Source organism: Ochotona princeps, chromosome 3, assembly GCF_030435755.1.
Source record: "Ochotona princeps isolate mOchPri1 chromosome 3, mOchPri1.hap1, whole genome shotgun sequence".
Classification (NCBI taxonomy): domain Eukaryota; kingdom Metazoa; phylum Chordata; class Mammalia; order Lagomorpha; family Ochotonidae; genus Ochotona; species Ochotona princeps.
In genome coordinates this window covers 49,850,632-49,869,391 of record NC_080834.1, presented here as the reverse complement: position 1 = coordinate 49,869,391, position 18,760 = coordinate 49,850,632, and the positions used below count along the sequence as shown (strand labels likewise).

Below are 18,760 nucleotides of genomic sequence, written 5' to 3'. Positions count from 1 at the left end.
ATTACATTTCTCTGTAATAGATCAGCTAGGGGACACAAGAGGAGGAGACATAGATGCTCTTTTCTGTACCAATCAGGATGCTTTTTGCAGGAAGGAACAAAAACCATCTTCAAGCTCATTAGAAGATAAACTGAATAAATTTACCCTCGAGATGTACTGAGATAGAAGATTTCAGATGTAGTGACAATTGAATTCCAACTAAAATTCTTTGTAATTTTTGTTGTTTTGACTTCTTCATGGAATTTCTTTCTTTCTTTTTTTTTTTTTTTAAAGATTTATTTATTTTATTGCAGTCAGATATACAGAGAGGAGGAGGAGAGACAGAGAGGAAGATCTTCCGTCCGATGATTCACTCCCCAAGTGAGCCGCCACGGCTGGTGTGCACCGATCCGAAGCCGGGAACCAGGAACCAGGAACCAGGAACTTCTTCCAGGTCTCCCACACGGGTGCAGGGTCCCAATGCATTGGGCCGTCCTCGACTGCTTTCCCAGGCCACAAGCAGGGAGCTGGATGGGAAGTGGAGCTGCCAGGATTAGAACTGGCACCCATATGGGATCCCGGGGCTTTCAAGGCGAGGACTTTAGCTGCCGGGCCCTCCTTCATGGAATTTCTTATGATGATTTAATAGCTTGCAAGGCAGCCATCACCAACCACATGCTACTCTGTACTGTTCATTGCACATGAGCTTTACCCTTGGAAAGAGGAATAAATACATTCCCAGAACAATCTCAAGAGCTTTATTTCATGAGTGTTGAGTGTTACCGAATGTGAGTAATTTGCATGAATATTGAGACCACAATGCCTCTTTTCCTTATGTTTTGAAATAGACAACAGGAGGCCAAATGGGTACACTTTCCATTATTCTTCATGTTGGAATACTTACATATATATGTATATGTGTGTGTGTGTGTGTGTGTGTGTGTGTGTGTGTGTGTGTATATATACGATGTCACCATTTTTACTGTGGATTATTTTTCATTTCTTCTCCTAATGATGAGAAGCTTAAGGTAGGTTTTACCACTTTATACCTTTATTATTGGTGCTCATGAGCTACTACTGAACATCTTTATCATCAGAAGCCAGTAAGTAATGATTTCTTTTCCATGCATCTTTTGGAATCATGCGATTTTAAGATTTATTTTACTTAACATTGGCTTCAGACTTTGATTATTGGATCATATTGAAACAGAATTAGAAAATTAGTCAAACAGTAGATGGTTACTATGTTCATTTGAGCAAATACTTAGTGGGGGCTTGGATAGAAGGACAGTCATGAGTGTAATACATGTAGTGGTTTTTTTTTTTTTTTTACTATTTGAAGGTAAGACCTTATGTTAAGTAGAATAAACCAGACACAGAAAGACAATTCCTGAATATTCTGTCATATCTGTAACTTAAGCGTATTTCAAAGTAGAAGAGAGTGGAACAGTAGATAGTTGAAGACAGGAAGGCTGGGAAAGAAGGGACACAAAAGGAGGTTGAATAACCAGTATCAAATGAGAAGGATACTTGAAAGGTTTGTAGAAACATGGAAATGAAAGACAAGTTCATTTCCATAGAGAGTATTTTGAAACCCATACAATGTATTTCTGTAATATTCACTTTTCAGGAGCTTGTTGAAGGCCTCTTCTGTACACAGAGTGCAAATGTTTTGCACCAAAAGTAAACATTTTTTAAGCTTCCTGTTTAATTCTATTTTTCACTAAAATTTTTGAACCCTTACCCAGTTAGATAGGATGAACAAGTTCAGTGCTCAGCACAGGGTGTGACCTGATATATTTTACCATGAAGTAGAAGAAAGGCACTTAATGACTCCAAAAATGATAAAAATTTTAGCAGATGGAAATGATAATTACTCTGTTTTGATCAGTAATAGTGTGTGAGTATTAAAATATCATACTGTATCTCATACATGTATATATTTATTATATGTATATACATATATTTGTTATATATTTATTCATACATATATATCTGTTATAGATTTGTTTACCTACTATCTATTTTATTATATTATTTATTACCGCAAACATCATTTATTATGTGTTTGTTTATGCACATATATTTGTTACATAAAGTTATACATACATACATATATTTGTTGTATGTACATATCTTTGTATATATGTTTGTAGACTTGTCATACACATATTATACATGTGTATATATGTATTCTTAAGACAAATGTAAGAGGGCAGTCACTATATACATGTATATGTGTGTGTGTATTTTTTTTTTAAAAGATTTATTTATTTTATTACAAAGTCAAATATACAGAGAGGAGGAGAGACAGAGAGGAAGATCTTCTGTCCGATGATTCACTCCCCAAGTGAGCCGCAATGGCCGGTTCTGTGCCGATCCGAAGCCGGGAATCAGGAACCTCTTCCAGGTCTCCCACGCGGGTGCAGGGTCCCAATGCATTGGGCCGTCCTCGACTGCTTTCCCAGGCCACAAGCAGGGAGCTGGATGAGAAGTGGAGCTGCCGGGATTAGAACCGGCACCCATATGGGATCCCGGGGCGTTCAAGGCGAGGACTTCAGCCGCTAGGCCACGCCACAGGCCCAATGTGTGTGTATTTTTTAAGGCAAATGCAAGTGGACAGTCGTTCATGTCTGTCTTTCTGGTCAGCCCCCCTCCTATCCCTCCTTCTGTTGCTTTTGGATTTCTCTGGGGTCTGTGTGGTTTTGTGCCTGTTGCCTATGCATGTGGAGTTGCACTGGTTGTAGCTTTCCAGAGCCAAGAGGGTTCTTTAGCTGTTCATCCAGCTACTACTGATGTCTCTGGGGCTCCCAAGCTGATGGAAGCCATGCTTTGCATAGGGGCTTCATAGTCCAGTGAACCTGCATGTAAACAGTAATGTGGTGAGTACTAGACTAAAAAGAAACAACAGCTCCATCGAAGCAGAAAGAACAAGGGGGTCAAGGAAGGATTCCCACAGTCAGTGATGCCTATAAATCTTAAACAGAAACAAAACCAAAAAATGGTTTAAAGGCTAACATGGCTTCCCAGTGCATTTAGGGAAATTTAGGTATATTTCTGTTGTTGATCACTTAATGCATGTGAAAAGCTGCTAGAGCCTCATTTCCCGACGTCTGACCCAATGGCATAGCCACGGTTTTTGGAGATTCTTGGATCACTGATTGACTGCAAGGGAAAGTTTTCTTATGAATGTATGTGGTAGTTATAGATTTAAAAAAGGAAAAAAAAAGACTGTTTTTCTGTTTTAGTAGCAAGAACAAATCTGTCTCTAGAACTGGTCCTTCTAAAGAGGCAGTGGGTTAAGGCAGTTCCTTGCCTGGAGTGATGACAGCCTGTCTTTCCACAAAACACGGGCTCAGTGGGGGCTCTAAGCCCTGTTTATCTGGCCGCAAATTCCCAGCAGTTAACTCACTCAACGACAAGGTCAGTAAAACTGGGGCATCCTCTGTTTGAGAAAGTTTAGGTGATAACGCTATCCTGCCTGAAGGGCATATTAACCTAGATTAGCTCATTGTGTTTGAGATGAACCTCAGAAGCATTTCCCCTTCAATGGAGAAAAGAGGGTGAGATCAAAGGGTGTGAACGGGAGCAAGCTGTTCAGGGGGAGGGGAAGTTAGGTCCCCGGAGGAGAAACTCACATTCAGCTTTCTCTCTGCCCCCTCCCTCCCTCCTTTAAGGGAAAGTGACTGAGGGAGTAGAGAGTGACGGGGGAGAAGAGAGGATCTTCTGTGTGCTGGTTCAGGAACAGTAAGCGCTGGTCGCATCTGTTGCTAGGAATTCTGGCAAAACCCTTGGGTGGACTCTACTGCTTTCCCAGGCACATTAACAGGGAGCTGTATGCACTGTTGGAACTTGAAATTTAAATTGTAATAGACATTATTACCTCACCAAATTCTCACAGCATGAGAAGAAACAAAACGTGTATGTATATATCCTTTTTGAAAAAAATAATTTTTATTGCAAAGTCAGATACACAGAGAGAAGAGACAGAGGTCTTTCGTCTGATGATTCACTCCCCAAGCGGCCACAACGGTCGGAGCTTAGCCAATCCAGGAGCCAAACCAAAGCCAGGAGCCTAGAGCCTCTTCCAGGTCTCCCACGCGGGTATAGAGTCCCAAAGCTTTGGGCTGTCCTGGACTGCTTTCCCAGGCCACAAGCAGGGAGCTGGATGGGAAGTGGAGCTGCCGTCATTAGAACTGGTGCTCATTTGGGATCCCGGCGCATTCAAGGCTAGGACTTTAGCTGCTAGGCTCCCGCGCCAAATCCCTATTTCCTTTTAATATTCAGAAAATTATAGCCAAATGGCTGAAGTAACTTAGGAAAAGGTAGCAACAAGGAAGACTTTATGACTCATTCCCTCTATCATTCATGAGATGTCGATGTTTTTCTTCCTCCAAAACACACATTTTGTAAAATCTATCCTGTTCTAACTTTTCTTCTTTTTCTGGAACCAAAATGGCTGACAGAAGATCCAGTTAGGGAAGTGCTACAGGCTTTGCTCAGCTGAGATGGCCACATAATCTCCATGGAAACAGATTCTGGGACAATAACTGAAAGAACATTCCCCCAGATTAAGAGTGATGGTCCTTCTTCAAGCACTGGTTTGGAGTCAGTGTACTGATGGTGGTTGCTTTGCTTCTGCCCTCCTTTAGAACGCAGTCAAGTGAAGAAGCAGGTCCCAGAAAGACATGAAGTAAGCAGCTGGCCTGAGGTTTTGTGTCCAGTATCGGAAGGTAGCTACCAGAAGATAGCTCCGTGGGTTAACATGGGCTGCTTGTAAGAGAGAATATTAATTCATGAAATCTGTACTCCCTTAAATCAACTTACCTATAGGAATGGAGCTCTCAGTGGATCTACACTGTTGGTTTCCAAAACCCATTCCCTGGAACGGTTGCTGCCACAATGCCTCTCAAAGGAAATTCCAGAGTAAGATAAATTAAAAAAATGCTGCCACTGTTCCGGCATCTTGGAGATGCCCAAATACACTCAAATATGAATATATTTAAAGTTTTACTGGATTCAGATGAAATCTGTTCCAAAGGCTGAGCTGAGCATGAAAACCCTTGCTCCTGCTCCCCTGACTCACGGAAAACCACATGCAATTGTGGAGCATTTTGTCCCACTCCATCATCAGGATGTTTTCTCCCTCAAGTTTTGTTAGTAGAATTCCAGAAGAAAGATGATGAAGCAAAAAATAGAGTTGAAATTCTTTCCGTTCTATCACTGCCTAGAAGACAAAATGAAAGGACTTATCTAGGTCTTCAGTTGAATAAGCCACAAAATGTGCAATGCCTGCCTCAATTTACCAGGTGGAAGAGACAAAAGTTCTAATTAAATGTTACAGATCTGTCATCAACAAAATGGAAAACAATCAAAGCACATTAAACTGAGAGAACATGGTAAGATTATTCTGTGGAAATGACTGAAACAAAAAGGGTCCAATATTTTGCACATTTAAAAGATCAAATTGTAGCTATAGTCATGTTTTCTTTAAATTTTAATCTTATGTATTAAAAATTGCTTGCAGACTTTAGAGAAATAATCAGTATTTTGAGAGAGCTATAAAAAACATCTCTGAAGTATGAATGCTGTGAAAACCATGAGAATATAGACAGTTGATTTTCTCACAATATAAATACATTGAGTTACTTTTCAAAGGCCAGTCTCATGAGAGAGGTAAAAATGTATTTACTTTACTGCTATATATAGAATAACAAGGAAAATATATTTCTGGGGAGACTGAGCTGTCTTGCCCAAAGATAGTCTTCATTTGTGTACTCACAATTGATCAAATTGACTAGCTTAAAATGAGCATAGAATAACAAGTAACTCAGTAAGATTACACAATCAAAAAATAAAAAAGAAGCCATAAAATGCAGGAAACATACAGGCTTTAGAAAAACTGATGAAATGGCTTCTCCCACGGAATTACCAGAAGGATCAAAGCCTAACACCTTGAATTTATTAGCTTTTTTCTTCTCATTTTATTTTTAATTAATGTATAAATCTCTAAATATCTACAGGGTGCTATTTTGAGGCTTCCTATAAAAAGTGTTTATGCTATTTATTTGAAAAGCAGAATGATGGAGAAGGATAAACAGAGAGTAAATTCTTCCATCACAGTATCCAAATGGCCACAATGATGTTGGCTGCCCAGACCAAAACTAGAATCATAGAACTCTATCTGGTTCTCCCACAGGTTCGGGGATTCAAAGGCGGAGGTAATTTTCTCTTGCTCCCCAGGTACATCAGCAGGGAGTTGGATCAGCAGTAGAGAAACTGGGGCTCGAACTGTCACTCTGATGCTGGATGCTGGCATAGCAGGTGGCAGTTATCTTGCTGCAGTGCAACATCAGTTTCATTGCAATACTTTCACATACTTGTACCAGTAAAATGTGCAATTAGGATGAATGTATCTGTTCCCTTAAACACATGTGATGTTTTGTGATGCAAAAAATCCAAATTCTTTTACTTGGTTAAAAGAGAAAAAAAAAAAAAAAACAACAACCCAACAGTCTATTCTCATTGGCTACAGTCATCCTGACATGTAACAGAACAATAGAATGTCTTTCTCTAACCAACTGTACTTCGGTACATGATAATCAGTCTTGCTCACTTTACATTTTTGGTATTTTCCTATTATCTCATTTGCTGAGCAGTAAGGGCAGGAAGGAATACGAATAAAAGTGTGTACATGTTTTATTGTTTCTGAAACATTACCTTCTTTATTCACTGGATATTTTCACATCCACTGTGAATTATCCTTTGCATTAAAACCAACAGTTCATAGAAATATGCAATAAAAATATCAATAGGTGCCTTGTGGTGTGCTTTGTATTGTGCTGTTGAAATACTTCAAATGGATCCCTGAAGACACAGTCCTGCAATTTTTATAAGTACGATTTATTTTTAGGACTCGTTATAGAGAATTAATGGAGAGCACAGGCATGATTTGGTGGTCAGGATGCTGGTTCATTTTCCATGTCGCCGTGCCTGGGTTTGACTCCTGGCTTGACTCTTTGCTCACGTTTCCTGCTATTTCAGAACCTAGGAGAACGCAGTGACGGCTCAAGCAACTGGGTCCCTGCTACCTGTGTGGGGACTTTGGATTGAGTCCCTGGCTCCTGGGTTCAGCTATCGTGGGCATTTGGAGACAGGAACTCTTTCTCTCTGTCAATATTCCAAATCAAAAGAAGAAAAACAGGAAGAATGTAAAATGTACAATTTCAAGCTGTTATTTTATACTTCTAATGCCCTGTGCATGTTTACAGGATAAAATGAGAACTTGTTTTTTGTCTAGAAGACCCACATGTCTGCTTTCTTCCTGATTGCAGAATGGTTGTCATGGCTCAGAAACATCTAGTCTTCAGTCCAGCAAGCATTCTTCAGACACAGTCATCTCCTTCCTGTTACTCATCTCCCAACTCGCCTCTACACTTGACCTTAGCCAAAAGGCCAAGAAGTGATCCCTAACTCACCTCTAACTACTTGAAATCTACTATTGTTGTTCAAGTTTGAAACATTTGCCCCATGTCACCTGGCAAAGGATGACAAAAGCCACAGTTCAAACCAGACATTTGGCTTCTAGAACTGTGGCTTTTGTCATCTCTCTGAGTTTAAATCAATACTGAAAAGGTGGTATGATCAGTGCTGGGCTTGAGGATTAGATCTATGTTCTCACCTGAGTGACTATGAGAGAGATATCATGACCTCCCTAATGAGCAGTTTTCTCAACTGTGAAATGAGAAGAATAGATCTTTTCTTGTGAATTCTTAGCAAGATCAAATGACAGGTTTGTGTAAAGTACTTGGCTCAGGGCTGAGTCTATGATTAGGACCAATAATTGTTTTCACACTTTTATACTGTAATAAAGGTGTGTATGTGTGCTCCCAAAAATAGAATTGTTTAAATGGAGAAAAGGGTCTTTTTTTTATTTTCATAGCTATAATTGTATTAATTTAGGAGACAGAGAAAGAGAGAGTGAGAGAGAGCTCCAGCATGTTGATTTACTCCCCAGATATCTGAAACAGCCCAGAGTGCGTCAGGAAAGAGCCAGAAATTCCGCAGTGTGTGGCAAGAACCTGACTACTGGAACCATCATTGATTCCTTCTTAGCATTTGCCATTAGCAGAAGCTGAAGTCAGCAGTGGATCTGGACGTTGAACCCAGACACTCTGAGTCTTCCTCAATTTGGTAAATCTTGCTAGATGATCAAGAATAGTTCTTGAACTTGACAGATGCCAAGTATGAATTTTTTGATTGGCTTATTGATATTTACCATTTTTTTCTTTGTATTGAAAGTTTCTGGTTGTTCATTAAGAGCACTACCTTTAAAGACTTACGTAATATGATAGCTGTGTATCCTTTCATAGAATGGGCGTTTCTCAATAGCTTAATCATCATCTGGTATTTAGTTAACATTTAGCAGATATGATTGACAAATAGCATAGCTTACTAGTGTTTATGTTTTCAACTTTCAATCTTTTTTCTCATGGCTTAGGAAATGTTTTGTTAATCTTTTATTTTAGCCAGTCTAGTATGCCAAATTAATCTAATATTCACATGGATAAGTAACACATGTAGTTTTCTAGGTGTTTCACTATCATCTGATTTTAGCTAACAGGCTCATAAAGTTTTGATTTTTCCCCATAGCTTTTTTGATAATTATAGTTTAACTGGAAGGTAACATGGGTGACTATTTTGAAAAAATATAAAGAAATACTTTTACTGGCTTAAAGTTGTCATTTGTGTAACCGTAAGACATAAAGTTTTTAAATTTCCTTCTCAAAAACTGAAAGTTCATACATGAAATAGAGTGACTTTTTATTGTGAAAAGTTATTTAAAGATGTTGTACCTTATAAAAATAGTCACCATCTATTAGAACCCACATTAAAACAAAACACAACATCACTTGCAACCTAAAAATCCTTGCCAGAATAGAAAAAGTGTAACTCTATGACATTTCAAGAAGTCTTATTTTTAGAATATTCTCATTTCACAGTCAGCTGTTACTCTATCCTCTAAAGCTACTTCCCTCTTTTGGATCAGCACATTCATGTTGACATTGATTAATTGTCTAAGGATTAGCCAACAATCATTTGTAAAAATATAGCCTTTCACATGTTGAACTGAAATAAATTTGGATAAACTAGCCTCTGAACCTGAATGGTAAGTTTGGCCCACAGTGATCTTCATACTCTGTGAACCCCAATTGATGTGCTAAAGGGTTGTAACCTTGTGTTAAGAGAATATATCCAATAAGAAGTAACTGAACCTCAGCCAACCACACAAGAACTGAACCTCCAGCCTATTAGATCTGAAAGATGCCCAAAAAGACATGTAAGATATGTATTGACTGAACACAGTATTTTTTTTTTCTCTTCTGTCTGGAATAATTACTGATATTAGAATCTTCTACTCCCCCCTTTTTGGTATTTTTTTTAAAGTATGATATAGTTCCATAGGCTCTGGGATTTTCCCCCAACCTCCCTAAGTCCCTTACCTATAAGGATTTCCCCTATATTTTTAAAATAGAATAGTCCTTCAAAAATAGTCGTAAGTCTATCTTTCTGCTGTTTAAATGTATCCTGACATTGTAGGTGCTGAAAACGGCAGAGAGTCAAGCATCACATATATTTTTTTTAATTTTTAAATTTTTGATGATATTTACATAGTTGATCAAGGTGGAAAGGATCGAGTATTAGGGAAAAGTGAGTGTGATCATTGTTTCCAAATTTTCTATTTCTGCTTCCTGTATCTGGGGGAAGAGGGACCATATCTAGCCTCCAACCACCCCAGTACACGAGGATAGGGAATGGCCTGTGATAGCAACCTAGGGTCTCAATGCAACACATGCTCCAAGGGTTCTGCCCAAGTGGTTTTGTTAGTTTTTAAATGCTGTTGATCGCACTGATCCAAAGGTGAGGACCCCCTTCCATTGTCCCTTGATTGACATAGTGGGCGTTAGAATCTCTGTTCGCCCAGATATTTGCTGTCATTGTTTGGCTGGGGTAGTTGTCCAATTTGTTCTGTCCTCCTTCCTTTGCTATGGTACCAGATGTCCTCTTCAGGACCCAATGAGCTGCCATACCTCCATATACATCTGACCCAATTGTCCACTACTCCTGCATGCCTCCAACTGTGCCATTGCTGGAGCCCCGGAAGACCAGGCACCAAGTCTACACAAGCATTCCTCTGGGAGGCCAGTAAGCTTCCGCTAGTGCCACTGGTGCCCCAGGCAACCCAACCAGGACCTTGCAGGGTTCCTCTCCCCCACAGGCAGGCCCAGGGACACTGGACCATGGTACCCAGGCCCTGCTGGACCACTCACCCGATCTGAGGCTCATGGACCTGACATCACCACATCTAGACTGTCATGGCTTGCCTCATTTTGGCATTCCCCCCATTCTAGCTCCTACTTGTGGGCACTATAACTTAGCCTGGCCCAGTAAAGCCTCTAATTCTGGCCCTAATGTGAAATGGCTGGTGTTATGGCCTGATCTGGTCTGTCCTATAACCTGTCCTAGTCCTCAGATATACCAGTGAACTGGTCCAACATAGCCCACCCCCCAGACCTGAACTCACGTGTGTGCTGCTGGGAACTGTCTTGCATTCATTTGCAGGGACTTCATCCTGACAAAGATATTTCCCAAGCTCCTCTACAGGTCTCCTCCCAGTGGCAGATCTTGCACATAGTGGTTGGTCCTTGGCCGAAACTGACTTATTTCACCTATTGTCCTGGCAAGAACAGCATGTTTGCCTAACTGACCCACACCCATTCTGGTTATTACTGTTGAGTGTTACAGCCTGGCCATACCTGGTCCATGTCCAGGCACAGCTCTCACATGGTTCAATGGGAGCCAAGACCTAGCCCAGCCTGCTCTATACCTATGTTGGCTCTTATGCGTGTCCAGTGGGTGCTGTAGTCTAGCCCAGTCTGGTATTCCCCAGACTCAGTCAACATCGTTGCCAGGGGAGAACGCAGCCATATCCAGACCAGCCTGTCTAGCATCCTAATGTGAAGATGTATTTCACAGTTTCATTGGGAAGTAGAGATGCATACTGCATTGTATCATCACATCTCGATATGATAGTTTCTTTTATACAGTTCCTGCAGGTGACTATTTGTATATGTATGTTTACCTATGTATCTGTTGATCTTGTATTTTGCATGAAGTTTGCCATATATTAAAGAGAACATATGATACTTGTCCTTTTGGGATTGGCTTATTTCACTGAGCATAATGGTTCCTAGCTGAGATCATTTTGCGGCTAATGGTTGAATTTCATTCTTTTTAATGACTGAGTAGGATTTATAGCATAGATAAACCATGGTTTCTTTATCCACTCCTCTTTGGAGGGGCATCTGGGTTGTTTCCATGTCTTTGGTATTGTATATTGTGTTGCTGTAAATATAGGAGTACAGGACTCTTTCCCATATGCAGATTTCATTTGCTTTGGATGTATTCCCAGGAGTAGAATAACTGGGTCATACAACAGATCAATTATCAGTTTCCTTAGCACTCTCCATACTGACTTGCGTAAGTGCTGGACTACTACAGAATCTTCTTTATATTCAAGCAAACTAAATTGACTGGTGAGTATTTCTTCTAAGGCACACATTTAATTAATTAATTAATTAATTTATTTATTTATTTATACTGGAAAGTCAGATATACAGAGAGGAGAATAAATAGAAAGATCTGTCCTCTGATTCAGCCCCCAAGTGGCCAGAGCTGCACCAATTTCAAACCAATTCCCTCCTCCAGGTCTCCCACATGTGTGCAGGGTCCCAAGGCTTTGGGCCATCCAATACTGTTTTCCCAGGCCACAAGCAGGGAGCTGGATTGGAAGTGGGGCTGTCAGGATTAGAACCGGTACATGAACAGGATTAGAACTGGCACATGAAAGGCAAGGGATTTAGCCACTAGGCTATCATTCCAGTTCCAACATTCAATTCTTTTAAAATCTAACTCAGAGCCTGATGTTGTGAGGCAGCACATTAAGTGTCACTTTTGAGTCAGTATCCCATGTGTGCATGCTGATTGGCATCTTGGTGACACTAATTCTGATCGTTTCCTGCTAGTGCACCTGGGAAGGAAAAGGAAGATAACACAAGTGCTTGAACTCCTGCAACCCCTGGGGATGATCAGGATAGAATTCTTGGTTCTGCTTTTTCTGGTTTAAGCCCTGGCCATTGTAATTTGGGGAATGAATCAATGGATGGAGAAGTCTATATCTCTGTCACTTTGCTATTCAAATAAATAGGTAAACCTAAAAAAAAAAAAATCGAATCCTGTATTTTCTATGTAGGTGGCTGGATTTGGGTAGAGAGGGATTGTCATGGCTCCCATTATTAGATTTTCATTTTTGGTAGGCATTTCAGTAGAAGGTAGGTGGGAGATGTGAGTGGAAGAGAGAAAATATGAGGAGGTTTACAATCAGTATCTACTCCTTCTCAACAAATTCAGATTTCTTTTTTCATTTTGTCTTAGAGGAATGGTTTACCATGCTTTAAAACCAAAATATACTTAAGTCATTTCTAATATGGCAACCCTGTGAATTTAATAAGCTCTTTTTATCTTCTTTTTATCTTCCTTTATTATTATTATTATCATTTTATGAAACAGTTACCTAGGCCCTGGGATTTCCCTTTTCCCCTCGCATCCAACTGAATTCTGCTATATTATTTTTATAGTACAGTTCTTCATAAACAGTCATATGTCCATCATTGTGGGCATAGACAATGGTAGAAAGTCCAGCATCCTATTGTCAACATATAGTTACAAATTTCATTGGTCGTCCATCTTTGATGAGGAAGTAGAGTTGGATACTGCATTGTATCCTCATATCTGGATATGATAGTTTCCATTACACAGTTACTATACATCCACTTAAATGAAAAGCCACAATACAAAATCAACAACAGGAAGAAAAAAAGAAAGAAACAACACCATAAGTTAAATAACATGCTACTGAATGACTAATGTGTCACTAAAGAAATGAAAATCAAGAATCTTCTTGAAGAAAATGATGCTTCTGAATGAGCATTGAGTCAATGAAGAATTTAATGAGAGAGAGTTTTGAGGAGATGAAACTAAAAAAAAAAAAATCAAAATCCATGAAATACAGTTTTGGTGATCTTTGTTGGTGAGATATGTCTCTTATAGGCAACAAATAGATGGGTTTTGTTTTTTTAATTCTGTCTATTTATCTATAATGCTTGATTGATGAGTTTAACTGATTTATTTTCAGGGTTAAAATGAATGGGTTGTAATTTGGTCTTATCATTTTAGGAATGGGTTGTTCATTCATTTAGTTTTCTGTTTTTTTACCGGGCTGTTCTTCACATTTGCCTTTGGTTTTGGTGGGTACAATTTCTTTTCTCTGTCAAGAGAACATCTTTAAGTATCATTTGCAGGGTAGGTTTGGTAGAGGCATATTCTTTTAACTTTCCTTTACTGTTAAAGAATTTTATTTCATTTTCAAAGACACAGGAAAGCTTTGTTGGATATGTTATCCTAGGCCGACAATTTTTTGCTTTTAGAATCTTCTTGCCAGTAGAGTTTCCTGTGAGAGGTCTCTTGTGAGTTTAATTGGCATTCCTTTATATGTCACTCGATTTTTTCTCACGTACACATTTAAGGATTTTTTTCTCTTATGTTCCGTTGAAGAGACCTTGATTATCATATGTTGTAGTGAAGACCGATTTGATCAACTCTATTAGGAGTTTGGTGTGTCTGCTGGATATTTTTTTTCCAATTCTTTCTCTAGACTAAGGAAATTTTCCCTTACTCTTTCACTGAATACACCTTTAATCCCAGTATCTCTTTCTGCACCTTCTGGGACTCCCATAACTCTTATATTAGGCCTCCTAATAGTGACTTTCAATTCTTGAATACTGTTTTTTGGCCTGATCCAGCTCTGTTTCCAGCTTTTCATTTGTTTCCCCCTGGTGACAAGAAATATCTTCCAATTCTGAGATTCTTTCTTCTGCTTGTTTCATTGTATTTTGGGGACTCCCCACTGTACTTTTAATTTGCTCTACTGTATTCTTCATTTCTAATGTATCAGCTTTTGTTTGATTCATTTCCAGTGTGACATATGCCTTAAATTCCTTGAATGCCTGCTTTATGTGATTCTTGTTGTTGACAAGAAGTTTTATAGCAAGTATTTTGAATTCTGTGTCTCCCATTTTTTTGATGTCTTCCTCAGTGAACTCTGAGGTTGGCAAAGGGCTTTGCTCCTTTGCATGGCAGTCTTCAGTAATATTCATTGTGCCTGTGTCTCTTCTTTTGCTCTTGGTCATTGTACTTTTGGTTAGCAGAATCTTCTCCTTGGGCAGGTTTTTAAGCTGTTTCACCCACAGGTACACAGTTTGATTTTACTGGTTGCAGTTGGTACATGGCTGTTTGTTTGCAGTCACTTGTGCCATTCTCTTCAGCGAGTTACAGGTCTGGGTTCTTATGTTAGATTTCCACCATGGTCTCTTTAGTCCGAGCTCCTAGCTCACCACTTTCCAGTTCCTGTGATACTGTGCTGAGGTTGCATTGTTGTCTGCATGACCTTTCTCCTACTTCTGGTTCTAGCAGTTCTCAGGATCAGAGAGACACCAGGTATCCTATGTAGCTAGGTGGTTCACAGTGCTGATCTTGCTGGAACCCATTGGCTAGTAGGTCTAAGGGCCATATGGACCTATTTTGACCTTGTGATGCCATAGTTGGTATTATTTTCTCTGTGAGACCAGTGAAATGCACTGAGCTCAGTGAGTTCACTTGTCCCTGCAGTCTTAAAGCCTTTGCCACACTGTACAAAATGGTGCCTGATGTGCCACTACTAGAGTTCTTGACCTGCTGGCTGTCAGTTCTGGGGAATACCTGGACCTATCTTGTGTGGAACCTGTAGTATGCCACTTTGTTTCAGGTCACTGAGCCAGAAATGAGTTCACTCCCAGCACAGTGCATGCACAGGACTATGCTATAGCCTTTGTTTCCTTAAACAAAATGGTGACCAATTTGGTTTCGGGGGAAGACTGGGATGTAAAATATACCCTTTTCCCGCACTGCCATTCTGGGATCTGCTGCTCTGTCTCTGCTCCTGGTCAAATCAAATAATCCAGCAGTTCTTTGTCTGGGTTCACCTACTGAGCTCCTGGTGACCATTCCTGCCCACTTGTTGCTGGTGGAGGTCTGACTGCTGATATAGTTCAGATCACTGCTTGCTGTATGTGCTGGGGTATCAGTCACTCAACACCACACTGTTGTGTCCATGCTTTCCTGTGTCTGTCAGTCTCTAGCTGCCCCTCTGCTATCATTCTGTCCTCTCTTATTTTGTGGAATGTGCCCTCTTTGCTTTACACTGGCTAATGCTTCTCCCTTTGGTTTTTTTTTTTTTTTTTTTTTTAGTATTAAAATAATTTACTACATTTTTTTTTTTTTGCAGTTTTGTTAGCAGAACTTTTGATGTCAGCAAATTTTCACAATTGCACCCATACATTTTAACATTCAAGGACCTGGAACTATGATTGTAAATGCTAGTGGTCTAGTACATGTATTTACACATTTTGTTTCAATACCATGGGTTGTTTACTGATTCAGTACTCTGAATGTAAAACAGTTCTATACCTTAGGGGAAAATGAAATCAAATCTGAAATAAGAATGCAATCCTTGGCCAAGCATTTGAGGCTTACCAACTCCTCTTCCACTTTGGGTGTTTATCACGGGTCACACTACAGGAAAATAGTGGACAATTATTTTACAGATGGTAGCAACCCATGGTGAGATGTGGTGGCCGAAAGCTCCAAGTAGGCAGTCTTGGACACATTTTTTTTTTGCTAAGAAATTCTCCTGTTCGCTGTTATGATTATGAAAGGTAATATTTGGAAGACAACTGTTGAATTAGGATCAACCATCAAGTATATGTATACATATTTAAGAAAAAAAAGCAACTTCTTTTAATACTATCAAATTTACATATGCTGTTAAAAGTCATAAATATTATATAGGCATGTGGGTTTCTTATGAGGCAAGCCGAACCTGTTCTCTTCATTTCAATTGGTGTACACTGAAAACAAACCTTTTGTGTAATAGTATTTCACATTATTGGAGAACTGGAGAGAGTTTCTCCCGTGAGAGGCAGGATACATGATTTTTCAAAAATCACAACTTTGGAGCAGGACTTAGTTGCCGACTTCAGTTATACCCTGGGATGGGCAATTTGTGTCCTTCTTTTGCTTCAAAAAAAGTATAGGAAAGAGTGATAAGATCAACATTCACTATTCTTGGATCTTCAGCAAATTCAGGATCAATGTAGAAAAACACTGGCATATCCACCTCCTCTTGGGGATTAAGCCTTTGTTCTTCAAAACAGAAACACTGTATTTTATTGAAATATTGCCCAGCTTCAAATGGTACAACATGGTACGTAGAAATTCCAATCACTGGTCTGTCAGTAGGATTCTTTATAAAACGCTAATGCAGTCTCTCCTGGCACTATATATGTTTCTGTCTGCTGAGGTCTGAAGTTCCACTGCAGACTGGCGTGCACATCTGCATTAAAGGTAACTTTGATGATCCGATCCTTAACCGGTACCATGTTTTCAATTTGGTCTGATCCATGACCTGCTGCTGCTGATCCTCCAAGCCCGGTAGTCTAGCAATAGAGCCAATAGAGGGGCACTGCGGCGTAAGACGCCCCCAGCATGCCCACGGCGGCAGCCGTGGCCACGTACGTGAGCATGTCTTGTTCCGCCATCGCCAGGCCTCCTCCTGAGCGCGCATGAACGGCTGCCTGGCCAGGCTCTGGCGCTTCCATGTCCCCTGCCGCCACCTCAGCCCCGTCTCAGCACTTCCTGTCTCGCTCCATGCCTGTCTGAGGAAGGCTTCCGCCCCGTCCACAGCCCAGAGTGGAAGCCCCGGGCGGCTCCTTCGTGGGCCACAGAGAGCGACCCAGCCCCATGCTGGGCGCCAGAGTCTTCCTCTCCCTCTGTTTGAATGTGTCCTTATCCTATTATGCTATCTCGATTCTCTCTTATTTCCTCTTTTTATAGATGAGGAAACAAAACCTTAAAGAATTTAATTAGCTGCTGAAGGTGACACACGATTAAATGAAAGAGTTGAAACTTCCATTGGGGTCTTTGACTTTAAGTATGCTAGACTTAGTTCTCTTAATATTGTTGAAATTATTCCGTAAGAAAGTGGAAAAATAGTATTATCAGCATGTGAATGAGTACAACTCCAGTAACACTAGTAACTGTCATTGCACTACATGATAATAACAGCGTGACAGGCAATGCACATAAATGGCTGAAACTAGCGTGATTTTTAAAACAGAGCCATAGTTGGTACTTCAGGCGTCTGGAGATACGTGAAAAAAGAAAAGGCATGAAGCAAAAGGTGTAACTTCTCTTTCTGGACTTTTTTTCTCACAGTGTAAGGTAGCAGACCGGGCGTCTTCACAGTTTCGCTGGAAACTGATGTTAACTTGTATGTACTCCAGTGTGAGGTGAATTACAATGTCAGATCTGTTCTCTGAAGGCAATAGGAGCGGTTGCTTTCACTTATCGTTCAAATATCAACTGGGTATCATTCCTTTTAATGTTTCAATAGTGTTTTTAACCCTTAAAGAGAGAGACAATGTCCAGAGTTTGTGAACAAGTAATCCAGAACTCCAAGTAGGTGAGATCTATTAACTTCAGCAATTTTTCACCTTCATATCCGTACCTCAACATTCCCCATGCCCAATCCCAGGGAGCCCATGTGGTTTCTTTTCTTGTATCTCTTGGAACTGAAGTTCTCTTCCTGTTCAAAGCCTGTCCCTGAACAGCATTCAAATTCTTCTGATTCTCAAATTATTTTAATCCCAAAGAAAACTCCTAATTCCTTAACATAGATCAAGATTCAGCAAAGTTTTTTGGAAAAGAGCCAGATAGTAAATATTTTCAGCTCTGCAAGCCAGATGGTCTTTCTCGCAACCACTCAGCTCTCACAAGTTGTAGTGTGAAAGCAGCCACAGGCAACGTATAAACAAATGGGCATGGCTGTGTTTCAATAAAACTTTATTTAAGGCTGGATTGGGCCCAAAATTCATAATTTTACACCCCTTGATATAGACCATCTCTTTCAATACACTGTGTGCTGGTGCAGAAATTTTACAAGAGAATTTGACTTCTTTCCTTCCTACCTACACGACTTTCATTTCTATCCCCTGTCTCATTGCTCTGGCTAAAACGTCCAGCACTATAGTAACAGCAGTGAGAGTGGTCATTCTCATTTGGTAATGGATCTTACAGGAAATGTTTTTAAACATTTTAGTTCAGCTGATCTAGAGAACAGAATGGAACGTCCTCATAAAAACTAAATCTGGGGCCCGGCGGCGTGGCCTAGCCTCTAAAGTCCTCGCCTTGAACATGCTAAGATCCCATAGGAGTGCCGTTTCTAATCCCGGTGGCTCCACTTCCCATCCAGCTCCCTGCTTGTGACCTGGTAAAGCAGTCGAAGATGGCCCAATGCTTTGGGATCCTGCGTCCATGTGGGAGACCTGGAGGAGGTTCCTGGTTCCCGGCTTCGGATCGGCCCAGCACCAGCCGTTGCACTTACTTGGGGAATGAATCATTGGACAGAAGATCTTCTTCTCTATCTCTCCTCCTCTCTATATATCTGACTTTGTAATAAAAATATCTAAATATTAAAAAAAAACCAAACTAAATCTGAATCTGCCATATGACCCAGCTGTCCTGTTTCTGGATACATTTCTGCAGGAAATGAAATCAGTATATGAGG

General features: G+C 40.2%; 1 pseudogene; it reads right to left on the bottom strand.

The window, feature by feature from the left end:
* Positions 1–15,811: 15,811 nt before the first annotated feature.
* On the bottom strand, positions 15,812–18,245 carry LOC101535044 (cytochrome c oxidase assembly protein COX11, mitochondrial-like; annotated as a pseudogene).
* Between the last annotated feature and the right edge of the window lie 515 nt (positions 18,246–18,760).